General features: G+C 40.4%; 1 pseudogene; it reads left to right on the forward strand.

The window, feature by feature from the left end:
• Positions 1–571: 571 nt before the first annotated feature.
• LOC100735263 (ELMO domain-containing protein 2-like) lies at positions 572–14,077 on the forward strand (annotated as a pseudogene).
• Positions 14,078–25,811: the final 11,734 nt, after the last annotated feature.

Here is a 25,811-nt window from a genome sequence, read left to right on the forward strand (position 1 = left end):
TGTGAAGCAATTGGAGTTTCCTCCAAATGTAAATATATTCTTGCACTTCCTTAAATGTTTGAAGACTTATGTGAAGAAAAAAACTCTTTACAAAGACATTTGTCAAAGTAAACTGGAAACCACCAAAGTACACTTCATGAAGTGAGTAAACTGAGCTACATCTAGACAGTGAAATGGAAGGTCATTCAGCATGACGTGCAAAGACGTGGAAGGAACTTAAACACGTATTACCAAGTAAATGAAGCTACTGTAAAAAGTTCTCATACTGTATTATTCCAAATCTGTAATAACATTATGGAAAAGGCAAAACTACAGAGAGAGTAAAGCATCAGTACTTCTTAGAGTTTAGAGGAAGAGAGGGGGGAAAGAGGAAAAAGGGATGGAGCAGAAGATTTTCAGGTCAGTGAAACTACTGCGTGCAATACTATAATGAAGTGTATGGCCATGATTCATTAGCCAAAACTCATGAAATGTACAGCAAAAGTGAACTCTAATGTAACTGTGGCCTCTGGGTGGTATGAACCTAACCTCTGGGTAGGTTCAATGTTTATAGCAATCGTTCCATTCTAGAATGGATGTTCACAATGAGGTAAGATTAAATAGATCCCCCTGTGCTGGTCAGCTGGTGCATTGTGTCAGCTGCTGCATGGATGGGAGAACTGGATTCAGATGCCAGCTGCTTCTATGAGAAAGGCAGACTCAGCCCTGAAATAAAAAATAATAATTTTTTTATTTTAAAGAAATTAAGACAAAAGAGGACATAACAAAGCAGATCAGAACAGAACAATTTAAGCAACACAGTGTTTCACCACAAGACAACCCGATATAAAAGTAGCTACCATGTTTCTTTCTTTGAAATTGTTGAGCTTATCTTCATATACAATTGTACCAAACATAACAAAATAGTATAAAACCGTTCAAGAGAATGAAACTATTACAGTGCATTCAAAACTAAAAAATAGAAAATGAATAATGGTTACTATATTATCTCATAGTGCATAAAATATTTGTTTATAATATCACACATAATAAAATATAATAAGATACAACATAATAGAATCAATGGAAACAGAAGAACCAAAGCATGGTAGGACTTCAAAGCAAGATGATATTAAATCAGCACAGCATTATAATGTCTTGTTTTCTTCAAAATAGCTGTTAATATCATCACAGACAGTAAAATCAAACAAACCAGGATAAAACTATTCCAACTAATGAATGGAGACATTATAATGCTTCAAAGCAATATAATGGGGATCAGGATTACCATAAACTCTTACATACTCTTACCAATTCTTATACTAGGGAGAGTATATAGTATTTATACATGTGAGTTTGATTTATTTTACTTATGAGTATGGTTTCAAGTTGAATCCATTTATTTATAAATATCTCAATGTGATCATTCTTTATAGCTGAGTAGTACTTCATTGTATAAAAATACAACTTTTAAAATCCATTCCATTCCTTTTTTAATCCATTTCTTTTTTAATCCAACACTTAGGTTGTTTCCAAGATCTGCCTATTACAAATTGTGCTGTTATAAACATGGGTACACATCTATCACTGTGGTATGATGTTTTCATTTCTTCTGGGAATATGCCAAGAAGTGGAATACTTGGATGAAATGGGACTTCCAATCCAAAATTTTGGAGGAATCTGCTGTGGCAGCACCAGTCTTCACTCCCACCAACAGTACAGGAGATTCCTTTTCCCCACAGCCTCTCCAGAATTTACTGTTGGTAGTTTTCTTGATCCTGGCCATTCTTTCTGGAGTGAGGTGGAATCTCAGTGTTGTTTTAATTTGCATTGCTCTAATGACTAATAATACTGAACACTTTTTCATGTATTTATTTGCCATACATATTTCTTCATTTGAGAACTGTGTATTCATCTCAGATGCCCATTTTTGGATTGGGTCTTTGAATTTTGGGGGTCTGATTTTATTTTAATTCTCTATATATTTTAGACAGAAGTCTTTTGAAGGACAGTTCACTAAGATTTTTTCACAGTTTGTGGGTTTTCTTTTCACTATGCTGAAGATTTCTCTTGATGTGCAGAAACATTTTAATATGACATGATCCCAGTTATTGATTCTGGGAAGTATTTCATGTGTGGTTTGACTCCTGTTCATGAATACTCTACTTACCCCTATGTCCTCAAGATTTTTACCTAATTTGTCTGCCAACAGATTTAGTATTTCTGTTTAAATATTCATATCTTTAGTCTAGTTAGATTTTAGTTTAGTACACGGTGATTGGCATGGGTCTAGTTTTAATTTGAGGCATACAAAGAGCCAGTTTTTCCAGCACCATTTATTAAAGAGACTGTCCTTCTTCCAGTGAACATGTTTGGACCCTTTATCAAAGATAAATTGGTTGAGTGTGTTTGTAGTTGTGGTTGTATCTTCTAATCTATTCCATTGCTCTTCAGATCTGTTTTTATACCAGTACCACGTTGATTTTATTACAGTAGCTTTGCAGTATAAATTCAAGTCAGGGATTGTGATGCTTCCTGCCTTTCCTGTGCTGTTTAGAATTGCCTTTGCTATTCTAGGTCTCTTCTGGTTACAGATGAACTATAAGAGTAATTTCTCTAGATCCATGAGGTATGTTGATGGTATTTTTTACTGGGATTGCATTGAATCTGTATAATAGTTTTGGCAGAGTGACCATTTTTACAATATTCATTCTTCTATCCATGAATAAGGGTTGTATTTGCAATTGTCTGAGATCCTCTTTGATTTCTTTTTTAAGGGTATTATATTTTTCCCTGTATAGATCTTTTACTTCTTAATTCTTAAGTATTTAATTTTTAGGATGCTAGTGTGAAGGTTGTGGCTTCTCTTATTTCTCTCTCTGTAATTTTGTTGTTATTGTATAGTGTCGATGTCGCTCCCGGCCGGCAGGAAGGACACACGACAAAGCCTGGCAGTGGACAACCTTTTCTTTTATTTTCCTTCTCCGTACAGCCTGCCCTGGGATCGCTCCCAGCCGAAGCCTCCTTTGGTCCGCTCCCCGCGGCTCCTTCTGGGCTTCTACTTCCGGGCTTCTTCTTTCCCCCCCAGGGGTGGCACCAGTATATATACGGATACAGTGTCCAATCATGTTAAAGTAAGCAAGGCAAGCTGATTGGCTAACATCATCAGTTGCCAGGCAGACTATATTGTTGAGCGGGTTGCTTACGCGGTAAGCAGGAAACTAACGTGCTCGATGGGAGGGGTAATCTACCTCAGGCTTTACTCTTTACTACAGGCCTCACGTCTGCCAAGTGAGGCGACCGGGCTCGGGGCTGCGGCTCCCAACATCTCCCCCTTTTTTATTTTTTATGAATGTGCGCATCGTAGCCCTTTCTGGACTGGGTGCAGAGGCTTATGCCCTATGCGTAGGCCCACCGTAGGTCCTTGGCTTAGACCCTGGTCGGCCGTCCCATGGTCTGCCAAGGCCCTGAGGCCCTCGTCCTTTTTCTAGGGCCAGGCACAAACTGGACGGAACCTGGATGCACACAAGCTTGCACTCATTTCCTCTCCATAAAGAAATCCCCTCGGAGAGAAATTTAGACCTGGGCAGCATCTAACAGTCCAGCGGCTTACGTGCAGGATGGGGTAGGGCCTGGCTTAGGTTGAGTCGCACCGGGGGAGTACGCTCTTACCCGTCATTGACTCTCCTACCCAGCTATGTCATAATTTTTTAGAGGAGGAGTGTGGGAAGCTCACCACCCCTAGACTCGGTCGTAGGCTAGGCGAGCGAGCCATGCATATGCCTGAGGATCTTCTTGTCTATTTCGGGCTACCGCTATTTCTATTTATCTTGTTGGTCGGTCTGTGATGGATCTCCGGTAGGGCAGGTCTGATCTTCAGTCGAGGGCTTTGTCGCCTGTGTCAGTCTCTCCGGTACCCACAGTGGTTCTCGTCCCGATTCCTGTGGGAAAACACAAACCGCGCCTCGGTTCCAGCTGACCACTGGATCCGGGCCCATCCATTGTCCTGTCAGGACATCTTTTCACTTCACCCACCCTTTATGGTTGGGGGAAGGGTTGCAGTGCTCCACGGCTGGGGAGCAATTATCATTATTTAAATTTAAAAAATTGTGTGTGAATAGTGCCATGGATAATCGCGCCTTTGGGGCCAGGCCTTGGCCTACTCCCCCTTTTTGTTTTTGTAAAATTTCTTTGAGGCTTCTATGAGCCCTCTCAATGATTCCTTGACCTTGGGGATTGTATGGGATACCATGTTTTAATTGAACCTCCATCATTTTGCAGAACTCATTGAAGGCTTTGCCTATATAGGCTGGTCCATTATCAGTTTTTAATATTTTTGGTTTGCCCCATGCGGCCCAAGCCGCCAGGCAATGATTGATCACATTAGACACTTTTTCACCTGTTTCTGCTGTTGCGAATATGACGTGAGAACAGGTGTCTGTGGAAACATGAACATATTTAAGAGTCCCAAACTCCTGTATATGTGTGATGTCCATCTGCCAAACATCACCAGGGATCAAACCTCGAGGGTTTACTCCCATCGGTATGGCAGGTTTGTATGTGGCACAGGAGCCACATAGTCGCACGATATCTCGTGCATCTGCTCTGGAAACATGGAAATGGTTTGCTAGTGTCCTGGCATTGACATGAAACTTATCATGGAAGGCACGGGCTCGCTCGATTGGTGTTAGTAAGGTAAAAATCCATAACGGGCGAGTGGCAGTATCAGCAGCTGCATTCCCCTGTGCCATGGGCCCCGGCAGGGATGTATGTGCTCTTATGTGGGTGGTGAAGACCTTATGGTGTCTGTTCTGAAGCAATGTCTGGATAGACAGGAACAGCCCAGCCACTGTGGAAGTGGATCTAATTAAACCGGCAGTCTCAAGCACTTGCATAGCATTGACCACATACCTAGAATCGGAGACAATATTAATGGCTTCTGAGAACCGTTCAAGAATCATTTTAACGATCTGCAGTTCCACCACCTGAGGCTGATCAGGTTCAAATTGTATGGTAACCGGGGGCTTGCGTAGGATCACATAGGCGCCTATCCCCGTCTTGGAGCCATCTGTGTATATTGTAGTTGCTGGGACTAATGGCTCAGAGGCAGTAACCTTTGGAAAAATTATAGGGTGCTGAGTGACAAATGACAAGATAGGGTCTTTAGGGTATTGATTGTTTATATCCCCATGGAAAACACATCTCAGAATGGCCCATGTATCTATGCAGGCAGACAGGGTCTTGATCTGGCTGGCGGTATAGGGTACTCGGATGGCTTGTGGTCCTGAGCCAAAATGTTGGACAGCTCTATCATGCACCTCAAGGGCCAATGAAGCGACTGCCTCCGGGTAATGCTCTATGACTTTTGCAGGTGAGACCTTAGGGTGTATCCACAGTAGTGGTCCTTTCTGCCAAATCACCGCTGTGGGCTGTGACTAGTCTGTAGCAAACAGACATCAAAGGGTCGCCCTGGTTCAATTCTGTGTAAGGTAGCCCCACCTAAGGCTTTTTCTACTCTCTGTAAGGCAGCTCTTGCCTCAGGAGTGAGCCTCCTGTGGGAGGCTATATCTGGGTCTCCCTTTAGAAGGTCGAACAGGGGTTTGAGATCTGAATTTGGTATATGTAAATATGGCCTAATCTAATTAATGTCTCCCAATAGCTTTTGCATGTCATTTAGGGTCCTAACGCCATCCGTCCTAATGGTGACCTTCTGCGGAGAGACTAGCATAGGGGAGATTTTCGCGCCTAAGTAGGTCACCATTTCTCCTCCCTGAATCTTGTCGGGGGCAACATGCAGATTAGCTTGTCTCAGGGCCTCGACCAACTGGCCGAGCATATTATTTAGCATGTCTGGGTCCCTGCCGCTGAGCAAAAGGTCGTCCATGTAATGCACACATCTTATCTTGGGAAAGGATTTCCGTAGGGGGGCCAGTAGGGAATCAAGGTAAATCTGACACATAGTGGGACTGTTGGCCATACCTTGGGGCAGCGTTATCCACTCGTATCTGAGATCAGGGCTTTCTTGGTTAATGGTGGGTAAAGTAAAGGCGAACCTATGAGTGTCCTCTGGAAGCAGGGGGATTGAGAAGAAACAGTCTCTAAGATCTATAACATAAACTGGCCAGGACTGAGGGATGGCTGAGAGAGCTGGCAGCCCCCTCTGGACCACCCCCAGGGACTGCATCTGCGCGTTGACCGCCCTTAGATCATGGAGCAGCCTCCATTTGCCAGACTTTTTCTTAATTATAAAAATGGGGGTGTTCCATGGGGAGGTTGACGGCTTAATGTGTCCTAATCTAAGTTGTGTACTGACTATTTCTGACAAGGCTAATAGCTTCTCCTTAGGCAGGGGCCACTGAGGTACCCAAACCGGATCATTTGACCTCCAGGTGATTTTGATCGAAGTGGGTAGGAGAGCTTCTTCAGCGGCCCCTAAGAAAAACCCAGCCCTTGCCTACCTTTTTTGTTCTCTACTGGTATTGGGGATGTCCGACCCTGTAGGGCATTGCCCAAGCCTTTGCCGGGGGTATATCCCTGGTTCCTGAGTATATTCTTAGCCTGGGGGGAGCAGTTTGACATAAGCGTGACATCCATCTGAGTGAGGATGTCCCTTCCCCATAGAGACACTGGCAACTGCAACACAAATGGTTGGAAATGGCCCTGATGACCCTCCTCATTGCACCAGAGCAGGGTTGAAGCACTAACCTGAGGAGCTGACACCATCCCCAGGCCCTGCAGCGTGTTATCTGCAGTGTTGGTGGGCCAGTTGGAGGGCCAATCCTTTCTAGAGATAATGGAACGGTCAGCTCCTGTGTCTAGGAGCCCTGTTATACTCTTGCCGTTGACCTTAAGTGAGAGCATGGGCCTTTTATCAAGTATTATATGGAGTCCCTCGAAGACTTCCCCTGAGGAACCGAAACCTTGACTTTCTCTAATTTTCTGCTTTGAGGGGAATCTCTTGTGGAGACTGGGGAGCAGCAAGAGCTGCGCTATCTTGTCTCCTTTATTGATTACCATAGTACCCACAAGAGATTGAACCATAATTTTAATGTGTCCTGTGTAGTCTGAGTCTATGACCCCCGGGACTACTATGAGACCCCGAAGGGCCGTGGAGGATCTCCCGATCACCAGACCCACGGAATTTTCGGGTAACGGTCCCTTAAAGGTGGTTTCAACCACTTGAACACCCATATCAGGCACTAATATAAGTCTGGAGGCGACACTGAGGTCCACACCTGCTGACCCAGGGGTGGCCCTTGTTGAAGGCTGCCATCCTGAGCTGTCCTGTCTCTGGGGCGGGGGCCCGCCTGTGAAGGGGGCCCCCTCTGGCCGTTTTTTGGCCCTCTAGCATCTCGTCCACAAATACGGTTGCCCTGAGCATCAAAGACCGACCTACACTCCTCAGCTTTGTGTGATCCCCTCTTGCATCGCCCACAAACATATGGTTCTTCATTCCTAGGGCGAGGCCTAGCATCTGTATTGTTTGGGCAATGACGTTTAATGTGTCCTGGCTCCCCGCAGGCAAAACACCCTTTAACCTTACATTCCCCTTCTAACCCGTGAGGTCCCCTCTGCTGTACAGCCGCGGCCAGGAGAGCAGCCACTCCCGAGTTGGAGAGCGGCCCCCCTATCTCTCTACATATCCTAATCCAGGCGTTGAGGTCCTTGTTCTTATGAGGAGCTATCGCTGCCTTGCACTCCTTTGTACATTGCTCAAAAATCAGCTGCCTTACCAGCGGTCGAGCCACTCCCGGATCAGAAAATATCTTATCGGCAGCATCTTGCATTCGGGCCACAAAGTCAACAAATGGCTCTGTGGTACCCTGAATTATTTTTGAAAGACACAAGGAGGCTGTTCCGGCACCACTTACCTGCTTCCAGGCGCGGAGCCCTATGGCGTTGATTTGTTCATAGACAGCGCCGGGGAACTGAGTCTGATCATCAGCGTGCCGACCTTCTCCCATAAGCATTTCCTTGTTCCACCCCCGGTTTCCCCGACTGGCGTTTCTCTCAGCCTGCTCTGCAGAGAACTCTGCGTACCAGGCTCGCCAATCCAGGTAACTACCCGAGGGCAGACACGCCTTTGCCAGCTGAATCCAGTCCGCAGGGGTGAGGGGCCCAGAAGACAGGTTCTCCAGCATGGCAATGGTGTAAGGCGCAGTCGGCCCAAAGGTTGTAACTGCATTTTTAAGTTCTCTAATCTGCTTTATCTCAAAAGGCTCCCATGCATTACGTCCCTGGCCCATAGCTACTTGTACAGGAAATATCCCGTAGGGGCCACTATCTATCCCAGGTGGTGGATGTACCTCATGAGACAAACGTCCCCCCTGCCAAAGCCGCCTGTAAAAATACCGACCCGCCAGCGGCGGAGCATAAGACGGCGGCCGTGATTGGGCGGAAAATGGGGGCCCGTGCATCACTTCCTGTTCTGGCGAAGAGGAAGGGAGCTCCCGGGCGGCCACCTCATGGCGAGGGATTGCTTCTGGGAACAGCCCCCAAGGTGGGGCGGAAGGCTTTGCCTCCCTCTCGCGCCGGGGAGCGCTCAGGAGCTCTCTACTCCTTCGCAGACCAAGTTGAGCGGAGCGCAATTCACGGCGCAACGCTGGGAAAGAACCGTGCGACTCCTTATCGAGCGACTTAGGCTCCTGACAGCTGGTCTCTTTGGCCTCCTTGCCATTCAACTTTCCCTCGTCCTCGGAGTCAGACGACTCCGAGGCTAGAGCCCCGTCCTTCTCCTTAGCATCTTTGTTCCCCTTGACGGGCCCCTCTCGGGAGCTCCCCAACTGGGCCTGCTCAAATACCCTGCGTACTTTTGTAAGCTCTTGAGAGCTTTCTCCACAACCACCCTCGCTCTTAGTGTTGCTACCTAGCATGTTTCCCATCTTTTAATATGTTACTCACCGCGTGAGGCCCAAGGAATCCGCCACTTACGCGTGAGCCTGAGGGGAGTCTAAAAGCCCTGTAGGTGCGCGCCACCCAGAGCCCAGGCTTATCCCCAACTCACCTGTCTCGCAGCTCTGTACTGGAGCGTTGTCCGCTGTCACGTCTCGGGGGTGATCAGTCCCCGTGCGGGCCTCCAAATGTCGATGTTGCTCCCGGCCGGCAGGAAGGACACACGACAAAGCCTGGCAGTGGACAACCTTTTCTTTTATTTTCCTTCTCCGTACAGCCTGCTCTGGGATCGCTCCCAGCCGAAGCCTCCTTTGGTCCGCTCCCCGCGGCTCCTTCTGGGCTTCTACTTCCGGGCTTCTTCTTCCCCCCCAGGGGTGGCACCAGTATATATACAGATACAGTGTCCAATCATGTTAAAGTAAGCAAGGCAAGCTGATTGGCTAACATCATCAGTTGCCAGGCAGACTATATTGTTGAGCGGGTTGCTTACGCGGTAAGCAGGAAACTAACGTGCTCGATGGGAGGGGTAATCTACCTCAGGCTTTACTCTTTACTACAGGCCTCACGTCCACCAAGTGAGGCGACCGGGCTCGGGGCTGCGGCTCCCAACAGTATAGTAATGCTGTTGACTTTTGAGTATTGATTTCTGTATCCAGCTACACTGTTGAATTTATTTATTATGTCTAGGAGTCTTTCAATGGAGATTTGGGGTCTTCTATGTAGAGAATCATGCATTTTCAAATAATGATAATTTAACTTCCTCTTTTCCTATTTTATTTCTCTCTCTTGTCTAATTGCTCTGGCTAGTATTTCCAGTACAATGTTGAATAGGAGCAGTGATAAGGGACGTCCTTGTCTTATGCCTGATTTTAAGGTAAAGGCCTTCAGTTTTGGGGCATTTAATATGATGCTGGCTGTTGGTTTGTCATAGATGGCCTTTATCATATTGAGGTAAAGACCATCTATTCCAATTTTCTATCAGGTCCTTATCACGAATGAGTGTTGGACCTTATCAAAAGCTTTTTTTCTGCATCTAAAGAAATGATCATGTGATTCTTACTTTTAGCTTTATTGATATGGTGGATTACCTTTATTCATTTATGTATGTTGAATCATCCCTGCATGCCTGGGATGAATCCCACTTGGACATGGTGTATTATCTTCTTGATGATTTGCTGCATCCTGTTTGTCAATATTTTATTGAAGATTTTTGCATCTGTGTTTATTAGGGAGATTGGCCTGTAGTTCTCTTTTTTAGTTGGGTCTTTCTCAGGTTTTGATACTAGAGTAATATTTGCTTCCAGGAATGACTTTGGAAGGACTGCTTCCCTTTCAATTTCATTGAAGAGTTTGAGGAGTGTCGGCATTAGGTCTTCTTTGTATTTCTTGCAGAATCCCACAGTGAGTCTATGTCGGCATGGACTCTTCTCTGTAGGTAAGGACTTAATTACATTTTCAATTTCATAAATCAGAATTGGTTTATTCAGCAGTTTTACATCTTCTTGACCCAGATTTGGTACTTCATATGTTTTTAGAAATCTGTCCACTTCTGCTGTATTATCAAACCTATGAGAATAGGTTTTTGAAATAGGTGTTGATAATCTTCTGTATTTCCACAGCGTCTGTATGATTTCAACTTTTTCATTCCTTATTGCATGAATTTGAGCTTTTTCTTCCCTTTTTAAATAAGATTGGCTAGGGACTTATCAATTTTACTTATTCTTTCAAAGAACCCACTCTTTGATTCATTGATTCTTTGGATTGTTTACTTAGTCTCTATTGCATTAATTGCTGCTCTGACTTTTATAATTTGCTCCCTCCTTTTGGCTTTGGATTTGATTTGCTCCTCTTTTTCTAGATGTTTGAGGTGTAGCATCAGGTTGTTTATTTGTATTCATTCTGTTTACTTGATATGGGAATTCAGTGCAACAAATTTTCCTTTGAGGTCCGCTTCCATTGCTTCCCACTGATTCTTGTAAGTTGTATTTGTATTTTTGTTTGCTTATAGGTATTATATAATTTCTTCTTTAATTTTCCCCCTGTTACCCACTGGTTGCTCAAGAGTGTATTATTCAATTTCCATGTGTTTTTGAGGTTTTTGCTGTTTGTTTTATCATTAATTTCTAGTTTCATGGAACTATGATCTGATAATATGCATGGGATAATTTCAACTCTTTTGCATTTACTTAAATATGTTCTGGGGGCTAGTATGTTTTACGTTAAAAAATATCCATGTACTGCTGAGAAGAATGTATATTCTGATGTTGTTGTATGGTACACTCTGTATATGTCTATCAAGTCCATTTGTTCATAGGTGTGATTCAGTTGCATTATTTCTTTACTGATTTTTCTGTCTGGTTGATGTTTCCCTTGCTGTCAATGGTGGGTTAAGGTCTCCTGTTATAATTGAGTTATTGTTTATTTGATTTTTCATTTCTGTTAATACTTGCTTTGTATACTTGGTGCTCTGGAATTTGGTGCATATATATTTAAGATTGTTATCTCTTCCTCTTGAAATTTTCCCCTCACTAATATGTAGTGACCTTCTTCATTTTTAGGATCATAATTGGTTTGAAGTTCACATTGTCTGCAAACAGAATAGCTACCCCTGCTTTCTGGAGAGTTCCTGATGCATGAAGTATTGTTTTTTATCTGTTAATTTTCAATCTGTGAGTTTCTTTTTGGGTTAGATGAGTTTCTTGTAGACAGCATATGGTTGGAGGTTGTTTCTTGATCCATTCTGCCAGTCTGTTTCTTTTAATTGGTGAATTGAGAACATTTACATTCATGGTTATAACTGTTATATAATGGTTTATTGTTGGCATGTTATCTTTCTGCTGTTGCATCTTTATCTTTCTATTCTGTTTAATTGTCTGCCTTGCTTAGTAGTTTTTTCCTATGTATATCTAGACTAGTATTCTTTGCAGGGTTGGTTTAGTGATCATGAAGTTCTTCAGCTGTTCTTTTCATGTAAGTGTCTTATTTCTCCATCCATTTGGAAGGCCAGTTTTTCAGGGTACATCAATAAGGGTTGGAAATCATTTTCCTTTAGGGTCTGAAAGACTTCACTCCATGCTCTTCTTGACTTCATTGTTTGTGTTAAGAAGTCTGTTGTGATTGTGATAGGTTTCCCTTTATAGGTGATCTGTCTTTTCTCTCTAAGAGCTTTTAATATTCTATTGCTATGTTGGATTTCTGGAATGGTGATTGTTATATGTCTGGGTGTAGTTTTATTTTGGTTATGGTAATTTGGAGTTCTATATGTTTCACTAATCCTAATGCCAGTTTCCATTCTCATGTTTGGGAAATTTTCAGCTGTAACTTCTGTAAATAGTCTCTTGATATCATTTGTGGTGTCTCCTTCTTTTTTATTTATCCCTGTTAATCTTATGTTGTTTTTCTTTGCATCATATTGCTGTTGAATTGTTATTTAATGATTCCTTATTATTTTTAAAGATCTTTCCTTTACTGTTCACTACTGCCATCTTATCATTGAGGTTTGAAACTCTACCTTCACTTTCGTTGAGGTGGTTTTGACAACTTTCAATGGAATTTTTGATTACCTGTATATCTCTTTGAATCTGCTTCATGTATTCTGTTTGTTTCTTATATTGTTCATCCAGGGAGTCTATCTTTCTGTTTTATTCCTCTAATTTTTTAATTGTATCTTCTTTAGATGTGTTCAGCATCTATTCCATTACTTTTATCATTTCTTTTACCTGGGAGATTATTTCTAATTTTAATTTCTTTAATGCTTCCCAGAGTTGCTTCTTTATTTCAGTTGCTATTATTTCAGGTATTTGGTGTATGGCATTTATTTTCTTCTATGTACATGGCTCCTAGGCTTTCTTGGGTTGGGCTGAAGGTTTGAGATTGCATTTTGGTCTTTTATTTTGTCATTTTCCTATATTTCCATGTTTCAGGTGATGTTCCAAAGCTTCCCCTGGGCATGTTTGAAATTGTCTCCTATATCCTCATCTCCTCGGACTGAATGCAGGTTGCTGAGCATGGTCCATTCTAGCCCAAGGACCTCCTGTGCCACCTCCAGTGTTCTAAGAAGCTGGGCAGGCACCTAAGCACTGTGAATGATGGTGCAAAGCTCTACCTAGGCAAGCACCAATGCACTGGAACTCACTTTATGTGCTATCAACTCCCCTGATTGAAAAGGTAGCTGGACATGGTCTTGTTAGGCCACATAACCTCCCAAGCCTAGTCTAGTGTGCTGGAAGCTGGGTTGGTCCTTGACCACTTGGAACAATGATCTTAAACTCTCCCAGGCCAAGCTGATATGCAGGAACTCACCTCTGGCAGCCCAGTTCCCTGGGTTGAAAGAAGGTCATTGGGCATGGCCCAGCCAGGCAGAAGCCTACAGATCCCAGTCTAGTGTGGCTGGAATGGGCAGTACCTTAACCACTGGGAACTAAGATCTTAAACTCTCCCAGGGTTGAGCTGGTGAGCAGGAACTCATCTCAGGCAGCCCAGTTCAGAGAGCTTCTTCTAGCTGGGTCCAAAGTGGTGGTGTCTTGGGAATGTTCCAGGCAGTCAAGAGAGGATCATTTACATTAAAGTAGCTCCACTCAGAAGTATCAGCCTTCATTTACAAACCAAAGACTTGGTTATAACATCCAGGGTGGGGGGGGGAACTTTGCCTTCCTTGTGATAGTTCTTCCATAGGAACTTTTTTTGATTTTTGATAAAATGGCTCTCAAGGTAGATGACTTGGAAAGTGTGAACTACAATGAATTTTTGATACTTGTAGGTATAAAAGGACACACAGGATAGAGAATTCTTTGAAATACTCAAAGAATAAGATTTTATAGAAATCAATACAAGTAGTTGAGAGTGAAGCAGGACAAATGTGTATAAGTTACAATGAAGGAAAATAATATTAACCCTGAGAAGCTTACCAGTTTTAAAATCTGCATGAGGACATGCTTGCTACTGATAACTGGTTATAAACAACTCTATTTGAATGTCAAAAATGTGAGGAAAATGTCATATGATTCTGATGATGAACATGAAAAGCTACCCTCAGAAAAAGCATATTCACGCAACTTTGGAATCTACTGATACCAATGGTAAAGCTGACAGCTAGAATCTCCAAGTAGTGGGCTGCCAAGTAGTGGGTTTTCAGGGTGATGATCTCAAAATGGACTTCAGAGGAATGGGCATAATTAGATTAATCAGTCTCTTGTATTTCAGTTAAATTACACCAGAGAAGCTGTTGTAGTCAGGAGTTGTGCAGAGAACAATTAGAATCAGGACACAGAATTTATATTATTTTATGATAGCCACCTAGAGTTAAACGTAAGAAAGTATAGGTAATCTGTATATAACACCAAAGACCCAGAATATTCATCCAAAGGCCTGAATCCCCCAGCAATGTCCTACATGAATCCAGATGAAGACCTAGAACCCATGACAATGCTTCCTATGAGTCCAATTGGAGTTCTAGAGCCCATGAGAAGATCTCATGCCAGTTTCTTTTATGGATCTGTGCTGGGAAGGTCTGAAGGTCAATGATGGAAGCTAAAAAGTCTATGCCAGTGGGGTGAAGCAGCATTGCTGGTAGGTTGAGTGTTTTACACTGAAACTAAGAAGTCATGCTCAAAAAAACATAGACCAGGGCTGCCCTGAAAAGCACCACAGCCATACTAGGTGACATGAAGGTCCCGAGCTCCTCTGATTTTAAGAACAGTTGAATACATGCCAGAAAGTCAATATGACAAGTTTCTCCTAGAGTTTAAATAGCACATGTCTTTCTTTCCAGAGCCAAGAAGCAATGCATGATGAAAGAACCACAACCACTCTTATCAACAAGGACCCGAGCTCCTCTAATGACAATGGTGGAATTCACACTGGGAAAGCTAGTAAATAAGGAACTCTTCCAGGAGGACCAACAGCTCAAATCAGCAACACTTAGAGAAACTCACAATGCCTTGCTCTTCTCCAAGTCTCTATGCTGGCAACTTGCCTCATGTGGGCCATCTACACTGAGCACCATGCTGATTTAATTCCACTGGTGTTAAGTTGACCACCAATTTTTAATCCCTAACAGAAGCTCATCACATTCTTTTCCACTAAAAGTATCCAAAATTATGGTAAGTTGGATAACATTAAATATGATTAGATGAATACATGGGCTTCATCTCAGTGTGATAAAAACCATCTATTACAAACCAACAGCCACCATCATACTAAATTGACAAAAAAACTGAAAGCTTTCACTCTGAAACCAGAAAAAAGATAAAGATGCCCGCCATCGCCACTCATATTCAACACAGTCCTGAACACTTTAACCAGAGCAAATAGACAAGAGAAAGAAATAAAAGGAATAAAGATAGGAAAGTTAGAAGTTAAACTATTGTGATTTGCAGATGACATGATAGTCTGCTTAGATCTCAAAAACTGCACTTGAAAAAACTGATATATTTAGTAAGCAAATTCAGTAGCACATCTGTATATAAAGTCAACACTCACAAGTCAATAACCAACCTGAACACGAATAACAAACTCATTAAGAGAGAAATAAGAGAAACAACATTTTGCACAGTAGCAGCTCCCCCAAAAATGAAATGCACAGGAACTAATTTAATGAAGGATTTAAAAGACCTTTACATTGCAAACTACAGTACCCTGAAAAAGGAGACTGAAGAAGATACTAGAAAACAGAGAGATATCCTGTGCTCATGAGTTAGAAGAACCATACTTCCAAAACTATTATGCAGATTCAATGCAATCCCAATTAAAATTCCAGTAATTTATCTCACAGAGTTAGAGAAAACAATTCTAAAGTTCATCTGGAACTGGAAGCTACCTTATCTTTGACAAAGGTGCTAAACACGTTTAATGGAAGAAAGACAGCCTCTTTAATTAATGGTTTTGGAAAATACTGGCTCTGCACATACCAAAGATTAAGGTTGGACCTATATCTTTCACCATGCACTAAACTAAATTTGGTATGGATCAAAGATCTAAATATTAAAACACAAAAAATAAATCTACTAGAAGATTGAGTAAGTGAAACTGTAGAAGACATAGGGGTAGGCAAAAACTTTATGAACAAAATCTAGTTGCACAGAAACTGTCACAAAGAATCTATAATTGGGATCTCATCTTATTCAAAAGCTGTTGCACACCAAGAGAAACTGCCAACAGAATGAAGAGACAACACACATTGTGGGATAAATGTTTGCCATCTATTCCTCAGACAAAAGATCACTATCAAGAACATACAAAGAACTCAAAAAATCAGTTCTCCAAAATTTAAAGACCCAATCCAAAAATAGGCAGCTGAGATGAATACATATTTCTCAGATGAAGAAATACAAATGACAAATAAATTTATGAAAAAAAGTTCAACATCATTGGTCATTCAAAAGATGCAAATTAACACTGAGATTCCACCTCATCCCAGAAAGAATGGATATTATTAAGAAATCAACCAATAACAAATGTTGGAGGAGCTGTGGGGGAAAAGTAATCTTTGTCCTTCTGTTGGTGCAACTACTATGGAAATCAGTGTGAAAATTCCTCAAAATCTAGAAATGGAGGCCCCATTTCACCCAGACAGTACTCTTCTTTGTATCTTCCCAGAAAAATTAAAAACATTATACCACAGTGAAATATGTACACCCATGTTTATAGTAGCCCAATTTATAATAGCTAGATCTTAGAAACAACCCTAAATGCCCATCAACTGAGGAAAGAACAGAAAAGATATGGTATTTTTATACAATAGAGTAGCACTTAACCATAAAGAAGGATAAGCATGAGACTTTTATAGGTAAATGGATACTTTTATAGGTAAATGGAGACCATACTCGTGAGCAAAATAAATCAGACACACATATGTAAACATCACATTGTCTCTCTAGTGTGAAAAGCTGAAAGAAACTATATATACAAAAAATAGTTACCATAGTTGTACTAATGATTTATCCGAGCTCATTGAAGAGAAAATTTGTGCTACTATTGTTCAGATGATTAAATTCAAATGCCTGTACTCTGAGTAACTGACTTGAAGATAATAATGCACAATGTATAAACCATTGTTGTCCTATAATTGTTATGTTTTGAATTTTTTTTTCTCTTAAAGTAAAATAAAGGAGGAATGTAAGAAGATGGTGGTTTGCTAGGTAGCTGGGTGGAGAGCCTCTCTGGAAAAACAGATAGACACTGGAATTTGACAACATGGAGAGAGCCAGATGAGTGGAGAGGGACTCTCATGAACCCAGGAGGAAAATGAAGGAAAAAGAAAAATAGGAAGAGGAAGGAAAAATGCCAGTGGAGGTCTGGAACCTAATGCGCTTACTGAAAGCAGTCCCATGCTGTGTTGGGAGCACCATGAATCAGGCAATTCAAGGTTGCGGTGAAGCCATGGCCACAGGGGTTGGTGAGTCCTGGGCTCTTGGTGAGAGGACACAGTGCAGCATGGAGTGGAGCCAGTGGAGAGCTGCCTTAATTCTCTTGGTGAGTGCTGGAAATTGGGTCCTGCAGTGGGTGTCACTGGCTGGAAAACATTTTGGAGTGGGGCAGAGCCTAGCACTGTAGTGGCATCAGTCAGCCACCCCCAGGCCCAGAAAGGACTGGTGGGATTTGCTTGGGCTGAGCCACGCCCCTGGTTGGGACTCAGTAGTAGAGACAAAACTGTCATGATCCTGTGACATCTGCCAAGCACAGCCTACATTGCTGAAGGCACTTCAAGTTTGACTGGCTCAGAGGCAAGGGGACAGCCTGCATCATCCCTGTATGCACCTCAGATAACATCAAATTGAACACGGCAGCAAAACCCCAGTCAGCAAGTGTCAGGAAAACTGTACATAATACAGAAAGGGCCTGAGATGTTCACAACACACCTGTCTGAAAGAAACCAGAACCATGACAAGAGATTGAAATAAGAAAAAACGTCCAGCCATTGACACTGGGAAAATAAGCCCAGGAGAGGTAAATACAGAAGAGGACCAGTGCAGCAACCATGCAATATTAGCCACAACCTCAGTGGACATAAGCAAATACCTTCGTGACCTCATAGATGAACTTAAAACAGAAATTATAATCTAAGTGAGGCAAGATATAAACTGATTAATTAAAGAAATGCTAATGACCTCCCAACAAAACACAGATGGAAGAATGGAGGAATCCAGAAAAGAAAGAGAAACCTTTGGTGAAGAATATAAACAAAATCTAGAATACATGAAACAGATCCAAAGAGATTACCAGGAAACTAAAAACGACATTGCAAGCTGGCAAAATGCCTTGACAGAAATTAAAGTTAGCCTTTCAAAACTTGAAGAGAGATATATAATGTGTGATCATGAAAGAAAAGATCTCTTAAAAATAACAAAGAATCAGGAAGAAACAATGCAAAGGCTAGAAGATGACAAGAGGATCTGTAACTTAGAATAAAAAAACATGAGTGAAGAAGCAGTAGTAACCACAAATGAATTACAAAGACTATTCACAGAAATATTTAAGGAAAACTTCCCAAGCATAGGAAAAAGAAATGATATCCAGATAAATGATGCATACAGAACTCCAACCAACTACAATCAAAACAGATCTACACCCAGACATATAATAATCAAGATACCAAAAATCTGCCACAAGAACAGAATATTAAAAACAGCCAGGGAAAAAGAAGCAGGTCACCTACAAAGGAAACATCATCAAAATAATGACAGACTTATCAACACACTCTCAAATCAAGAAGAGCCTGGGGGGAAATAGTCCAAGACATGAAAGAAAATAACCTCCAACCCAGATTGATGTACCCTGTAAAACTCTCTCAAAATTAATGGAGAAATTAAATTTTTCCAAGACAAGGAGGAACCATGGGAGCTCATGGCCACCAATCCAACCCTACAGAAAATACTGAAGGACATTCTAGAGAGAGAAAAAAAATACCAGGATTCCAGCAATAGTGACAGAGAAGCCTCAATGAATGGGGTAGACAGTGGGATGAAGGAGAAAAGTGGACAAATAATAGCAGAAAAATAGAATAGCAGAGATGAGGCAGAGAAGGTTAGGCTATAATCTTTAATACTGATAGCCTTGATATACTAACCAAAAAAAAACAGGCAGAGAAGATTAGGAGGCAGGATCCATTGAGAAGCTCTGAGTAGGAAATATACTCAACCTGAAAGAGGATTAATAAATGGGAAGTCAAGATGAGAAAACAATGCTCTATGTGATAGGGAGCCAGAGAGAAATAGGGATAAATTGTCCAGCAACTGCAGATAGGTTGGAAAGTTATGACACTTTTGTGCAGTGTGGAAATACACAGCTGAAAGGAAGGAAAACCTTGTGGCTTTAGTAAGTAAAGGAATACAGATCAAGATCAAGCTCAGGGGTAAAAAGGTTCAGCAACCCTGAGATAGATAACAGGTTGACCCCCTAATCTAAAAACTAAAAGAGCTAGTGGGACCCAAAATATACAAAGCATCCTGAGAAGGGGAAAGGTGAGGAATTGCCTTAAAAAGGAAGGAAGGCAGAGGACATTGTTAATAGTGTATCAGGTTTTAAAAGTCACAGTAGTCTTATCGTTCTGTTTAGTTTGATTTTATTTTGTTCTAATCTGTCTACTCATACTAGATTTGAGGGCACAGACAGCTATCCCAAAAATAGCAGGCTATGTCTCGGTAACTACACTTAAGTTCCTATTAACTTAAACTGAAGCCTGTATTACGTACATTGTCTTACTATGACTGATCTTATTCGAAGCTGGTTTGTTAGACTGCTGTTTTGCCTTGACTGATTTTATTCAAATTTGGTATGCTTGATGGTATCAATTCTAAGAGTAGAGGCAAATACTCTGAAGATGACAAGATGTAATAAGATACCCATTCCAGTTTGATTATTAACTGCTTTTGAAGTCCTACAATGTCTCCAAAGTTGTGTTTTTATTAAAATAGCTATGTAATGTATGTTCAATTATATTATGCCTGATGATGTGGACAATTCTATTGCAAATAACAAGAGAAAGCATAGTAAGTACTGTAGATCTCCTAATATTGTGGTTTTATATGTCTTTAGCATTTCATGTTTTTCTAGGAATTTGTTTTGTTGTCTTATTATGATCTGTTTTTCCCTATAATACAGAAAGGATAGGTATACACATAGAGATTCACACATGGGGAGAATTTCTAAACTGTTTATGGGAACAGATTATATAATGAACAGATACTCTGAAGAAGAGACACTAATAAACCCAGTGCTAATTATGTGGCATTATGATATAAAATCTAGCAATACTGTTATTCACTGTTCAGAGTGATATTATTCTAGTCTCTTATGTTCAATTTCAGCATATGTAAAGATAAGGACAGCTACTATGAAGAGAATGAGAGACATTATGGTAGTCATTATTGACTTCCCCAATGTGAGATGTTGAAGACCTAAAAAGCCTTCATCATTCTGTTATGATTTGATTAGTTCTATAATGTTCAGTAGGTATTCAATGTGTGTGTGTGAAGATGGGGACAACTATTTGGAAGAAAACTAGAGACAATAAGATAGACAGTGATGATCTTCAGAGGACTTGCTTTGAAATCCGTGTTTCTTAAAATTGTTTTCTTTCTTCTCTCTGCCCAGAGGGCACACCGCAGCTGCCCCGCCTAGAGGAAGGAGTTAGCTCGAGCCGCAGGAACCTGTTCCGGCCTTGCTGACCACCTACTGTCTGCCAGGGGGCATACCAGAGTTGCCCAACCTGGAGGAGGGAGCTGTGCTGAGCCAAAGGAACCTGCTCTGGCCTTGTTGACTGCCTTCTCTCTGCCTAGAGGGCATGCCGCAGCTGCCCCTCCTGGAGGAGGGAGCTGAGCCGAGCTGCAGGAACCTGCTCAGGCCTTGCCTGAAACCTTCTTTTGACCTGGAGAGCACCAGCACTACTGCCATATCATGGAGGAGGGAGCAGCCCTGCAGAGGAGGTGTGAGGCCTACCTAGGCTATAGGGGTGACCTTCAATCATCCCAAGGAGCTTTGTCATTCAAGGAGATGAATGGTTACACAACATCCCATCCCCAGGAGAGTATGAGATCCTTGCTAAAGGTGGTTTGGGGCCCACTGAGCTTGCGACCCCATAGATTGGGCTTAGTGGGATTTGAGCCTTCCTACACCACTCCAGGTGGCCTTCTTTCAATCCAGGGAGCTTTTCTACGAGAGGGGGGAATTGTGCAGCTTGAGGAGGCTTTAGGCCTACCTGAGAGGAGTCTGGCAACTTTCTTTTAATCTGGGGGCCTCACTGCCCAAAGAGGCAGCTATGCGACCAGAGGAGTCACAGGAGCCCAGAACATAGGAGACAATTTCCAACATGCCTAGGGGAAGCTTTGGAACAACATTTGAAACATGGAAATATAGGAAAATGACAAAATGAAAAACCAAAATACAATCTCAAACATACAGCCAATCAAAAGAAAGCCTAAGAGCCATGTACATAGAAGAAAATACATGCCATATGCCTGAAAAACATCAAATAATAGTAACCAAAATAAAGAAGCAACTCTAGGAAGCTTTAAAGGAATTCAAACCAGAAATAATCTCCCAGGTAAAAGAAGAAATGATGAAAGAAATGAAGGAGATGCTGAACATATCTAAAGGAAACATGGTTAAAAAATGGGAGGAGGAACTAAACAAAAAGTTAGAATCCCTGGATGAACAATATAAGAAACAAACAGAATACATAAAGCAATGCAAAGAGATATACAGGAAATCAAAAATTCCATTGATAGTTGTAAAAACCGCCTCAATAAAAGTGAAGATGGAATTTCAGACCTCGAAGACAAGATTGCAGCTAGTGAACAGGAAAGGAAAGATCTTTTAAAAATAACAAGAAATAAGGAAATAACAATTCAACAACTGCAAGATGACACAAAGAAAAATAACATAAGTTTGATAGGGATAATTGAAAAAGAAGGGGACAACATAAAGGATGTCAAGAGGATATTTAGAGAAGTAATAGATGAAAATTTACCAAACATGAGATTGGAAACTGATATCAGGATCATTGAAGCATATAGAACTCCAAATAACCATAACCCAAATAAAACTACACCCAGACATATAATAATCACCATCCCAGAAATCCAACAAAAGAATAGAATATTAAAAGCTGTCAGAGTGAAAAGACAGATCACCTATGAAGTAAAACCTATCAGAATCACAGCAGACTTCTCAGCAAAAACAATAAAGTCAACAAGAAAATGGGGTGAAGTATTTCAGATCCTAAAGGAAAATGATTTCCAACCTAGACTGATGTACCCTACAAAACTGTCCTTCAAAATGGATGGGGAAATAGGACACTTCCATGACAAAGAACAGCTGAAAAACTTCATGATCACCAAGCCAACCCTGCAAAGAATTTTGAAAGACAGTTTACAAACACTTAGGAAAAAGCCATCAAACAAAGCAGACAATTAAACACAACAGAAAGATAAAAGATGCAGCAGCAGAAAGATAATATTTCAAAAACAAACCAACATATATCAGTTAAAACCATTAATATAAAAGGTCTCAATGCATCAATTAAAAGATACAGACTGGCAGAATGGATAAGAAACAAAATCCAACCATATGGTCTACAAGAAACCCAACTAACCCAAAAGGATACTCACAGACTGAAAATTAAAGGATGGAAAACAATACATCACACAACAGGAACCCCTAAAAAAGTGGGAGTAGCCATTCTGTTTGCAGACAATGTGAACTTTAAACTAATTATGATCAGAAGATATAAAGAAAGTCACTACATATTGGATAGGGGAAAACTTCAAGAGGAAAAGATAACTATCTTAAATATATATGCACCAAATTCCAGAGCACCCAGTTATATAAAACAAGTATAAACAGAAATGAAAAACCAAATTAGCAGTTACACAATTATAATAGGAGATCTTAACACACCATTGACACCAAGTGACAGATCAACCAGACAGAAAATCAGCAAAGAAATTGTTTGATGGAGAAAATAGAGAAAACATAAAATACGTGAAGCAGGCCAAAGAGATTACCAGGAAACTAATAACTCTATCAAAAGCTGGCATAACAGCTTGAAAGAAACTAAGGATAGATTATCTGAATTGGAGGGCAGACTTGTAATATGGGAGCATGAAATTAAAAACTTCTTAAAAATAACAAGAAAACAAACAGCAATAATACAAAGGCTAGAAGATGATAAGAGGATCTATAACCTAAGAATTAAGAACATAAAAGAAGTAGGGACACAAACAAATGGACTACAAAAGCTATTCACAGAAATAATCCAAGAGAATTTCCCTAAATTAGCAAAAGGCAAAGATACTCAGATGTATGAGGTGTACAGGACTCCAGCCACCTACAACCCAAACAGAGCTACACACAAACATATAATAATCAAAATTCTAGAAATACAATATAAGAACAGAACACTAAAAGCCATCAGAGACAAGAAATAGATCACTTACAAGGAACACCCATCAGAATTACAGCAGACTTCTTGGCACAAACCATCAAATCATAAAGAGCGTGGGGGGAAATAATTCAAGCTTTGAAAGATAACAACCACCAGCCAAGATTGATCTTGCACAACTGTCCCTAGAAATTGATGGAAAAACAAGGTGCTTCCAGGATAAAGAGGAACTAGGGGAATTTGCAACCACCAATTCAACTCTACAGAGAGTACTGCAGGACATTCTAAAAAAGGAAAATACCAAGACTTCAGAAACAATGGCAGAGAGGCCACAATGAATGGTGCAGAAAGCGAAATGAAGAAGACAAACTGACAACAAACGACAGAAAAAGAGCTCAACAGAAATGAGGCAGAGAAGATTGGATGGTAGGAACAGCTATTTTGGAGAAAACAAGACATCATAATAGCTAGTGCTGATTTAGTATCATCTTGCTTTGAAGTCCCATCAAGCTTTTATTCTTCTGTCTCCATCGGTCTTAACAGGTTGTATCTTATTGGATTTTATTATATGTGATAATATAAGCAAAAACTTTTATAGACAAGGAGATTATACAGAAACCTTTGTTCATATTCTGATAGTTGGTTCTAAATACCCTGCAATACTGTCATTCTCTTGGATGATTTTACATTATCTTGATATGTTTGATGCTACAGTATACAAAGTTATACTCAAAGATTTCAAGGAAAGAGACACTATGGTAACTATTTTTATTGTGGGATGTCTTCTGGTGAAACACTATTTTGCTTAAATGGTTATGCTTTGACCTGTGCTGTTTTGTTGTTATGCCCTCTTTTATCTCAGTCTCTTTTTTTAATTATTTACTTTTTATTTTTCTTTTTAATTAAGGGAAAAATAAAAAAATAGCAGGATACAATATAGTAACCCACTTTGATTTCCTATTAACTTGATTTGAAACCCTGTATAGCCCTCACCATCTTACTTTGACTAATATTCCTCTATTCTGCTTTGCTTGATAGTACCAGGTTCAAAAGTATAGGCAACAACTGTAAAAACAATAAGATTCATTATGTCGCTCATTCTGGTTAACTAAGATCTTCTTTTAAAGCCCTGTAATGTCTCCAATGTTTTGGTTTTATCCTTTACTGTTTTGTTCAATTTTATTATAACTGATGATATAGGCAATTCTTTGTCAGAAAGCAAGAGGCTGTATGATAACCATTGTTGATCATCTAGTATTTTGTTTTTACATTATCTATTATGTTCATTCTTCTGATTTGACTGACTCTGTTCTGTTATGTCACATTTGGTTTTACTCTCTTCAAAAAAAGTAATAAGAACTGTGTGAGTAATAAAACCCAAAATGTGCAATTGTCATTGTACAAAAGAAAAGAAAAGACAGTGCCCTAAAGAATATAACCACGTATATATTTAAGTGTGTAAGATAGATAACCATATTACTGAGTTTTGTTTGATCATTGAACAAAACGGTTTCCAGTCTCACTGTTTGAAAGTCCACTTTATATGCTTTAATTTTGTAACTTGAACAACTATTTCTAAGATAACAATATGTAATCTATTAACTAGTGATTTCCTATTGTTTATTTTTTCTGAAATTCTGTATAACTTGTACCCTATTTCTGTTTTTTTTTTCTTTTTCCTCCTAATAAAAAAAGAAAGAACTGAATCACACCTGTGAACAAATTACTTGATGGACATATACAGAGGGTTACATCCAACAACAACAGACAACACATTCTTCTCAGGAGTACATGTGTCATTCTCTAAAATAGACCATATATGAATTCACAGAACATATTTAAATAAATGGAAAAGTGTTGAAATTATCCCTTACATGTTATTGGATCATAGCACTATGAAATTAGAAATTAATGATAAAAGATATTGCAAAATCCCACAAAAACATGGAAACTGAATAACACATTCTTGAGTAATCAGCAGGTCGCAGATGAAATTAAAGAAGAAATTAAACAATATCTACAAGTAAGCAAAAACACAAATACAACTTAACGGAATCTGTGGGATGCAATGAAAGCTACCCTCAGAGAAAAATTTATTGCACTGAGTTCCCATATCAGGAAAACAGAATGAAAACAAATAAATAACTTGCTGTTACACCTCAAACATTTAGAAAAAGAAGAGCAAGTCAAGCTAAAGCCAAAAGAAGAGAGGAAACTATCAAAATCAGAGCAAAAATCAATGCGATAGAAACTAAGAAAACAAACCAAAGAATCAAAGAGTTGGTTCTTTAAAAGAATAAATAAACTTGATAAGCCCTTAGGCAACTTTATTTAAAAAGGGAAGACAAAGCTCAAATTCATGCAATAAGAAATTAAAAAGGTGAAATCACCACAGAATCTATAGAAATACAGAGATCATCAACACATATTTTGAAAACTCTATTCTCAAAGGTTTGATAACACAGAAGAAATAGACAGATTCCTAGAAACATATGAAGTACCAAAGCTAGGAAAATAAGATGTAAAACTGCTGAATAACCCAATTTCTATTAATGAAATG

This window comes from Cavia porcellus, unplaced genomic scaffold (assembly GCF_034190915.1).
Source record: "Cavia porcellus strain 051 isolate PalLab524CR breed Dunkin Hartley unplaced genomic scaffold, mCavPor4.1 scaffold_22, whole genome shotgun sequence".
Classification (NCBI taxonomy): domain Eukaryota; kingdom Metazoa; phylum Chordata; class Mammalia; order Rodentia; family Caviidae; genus Cavia; species Cavia porcellus.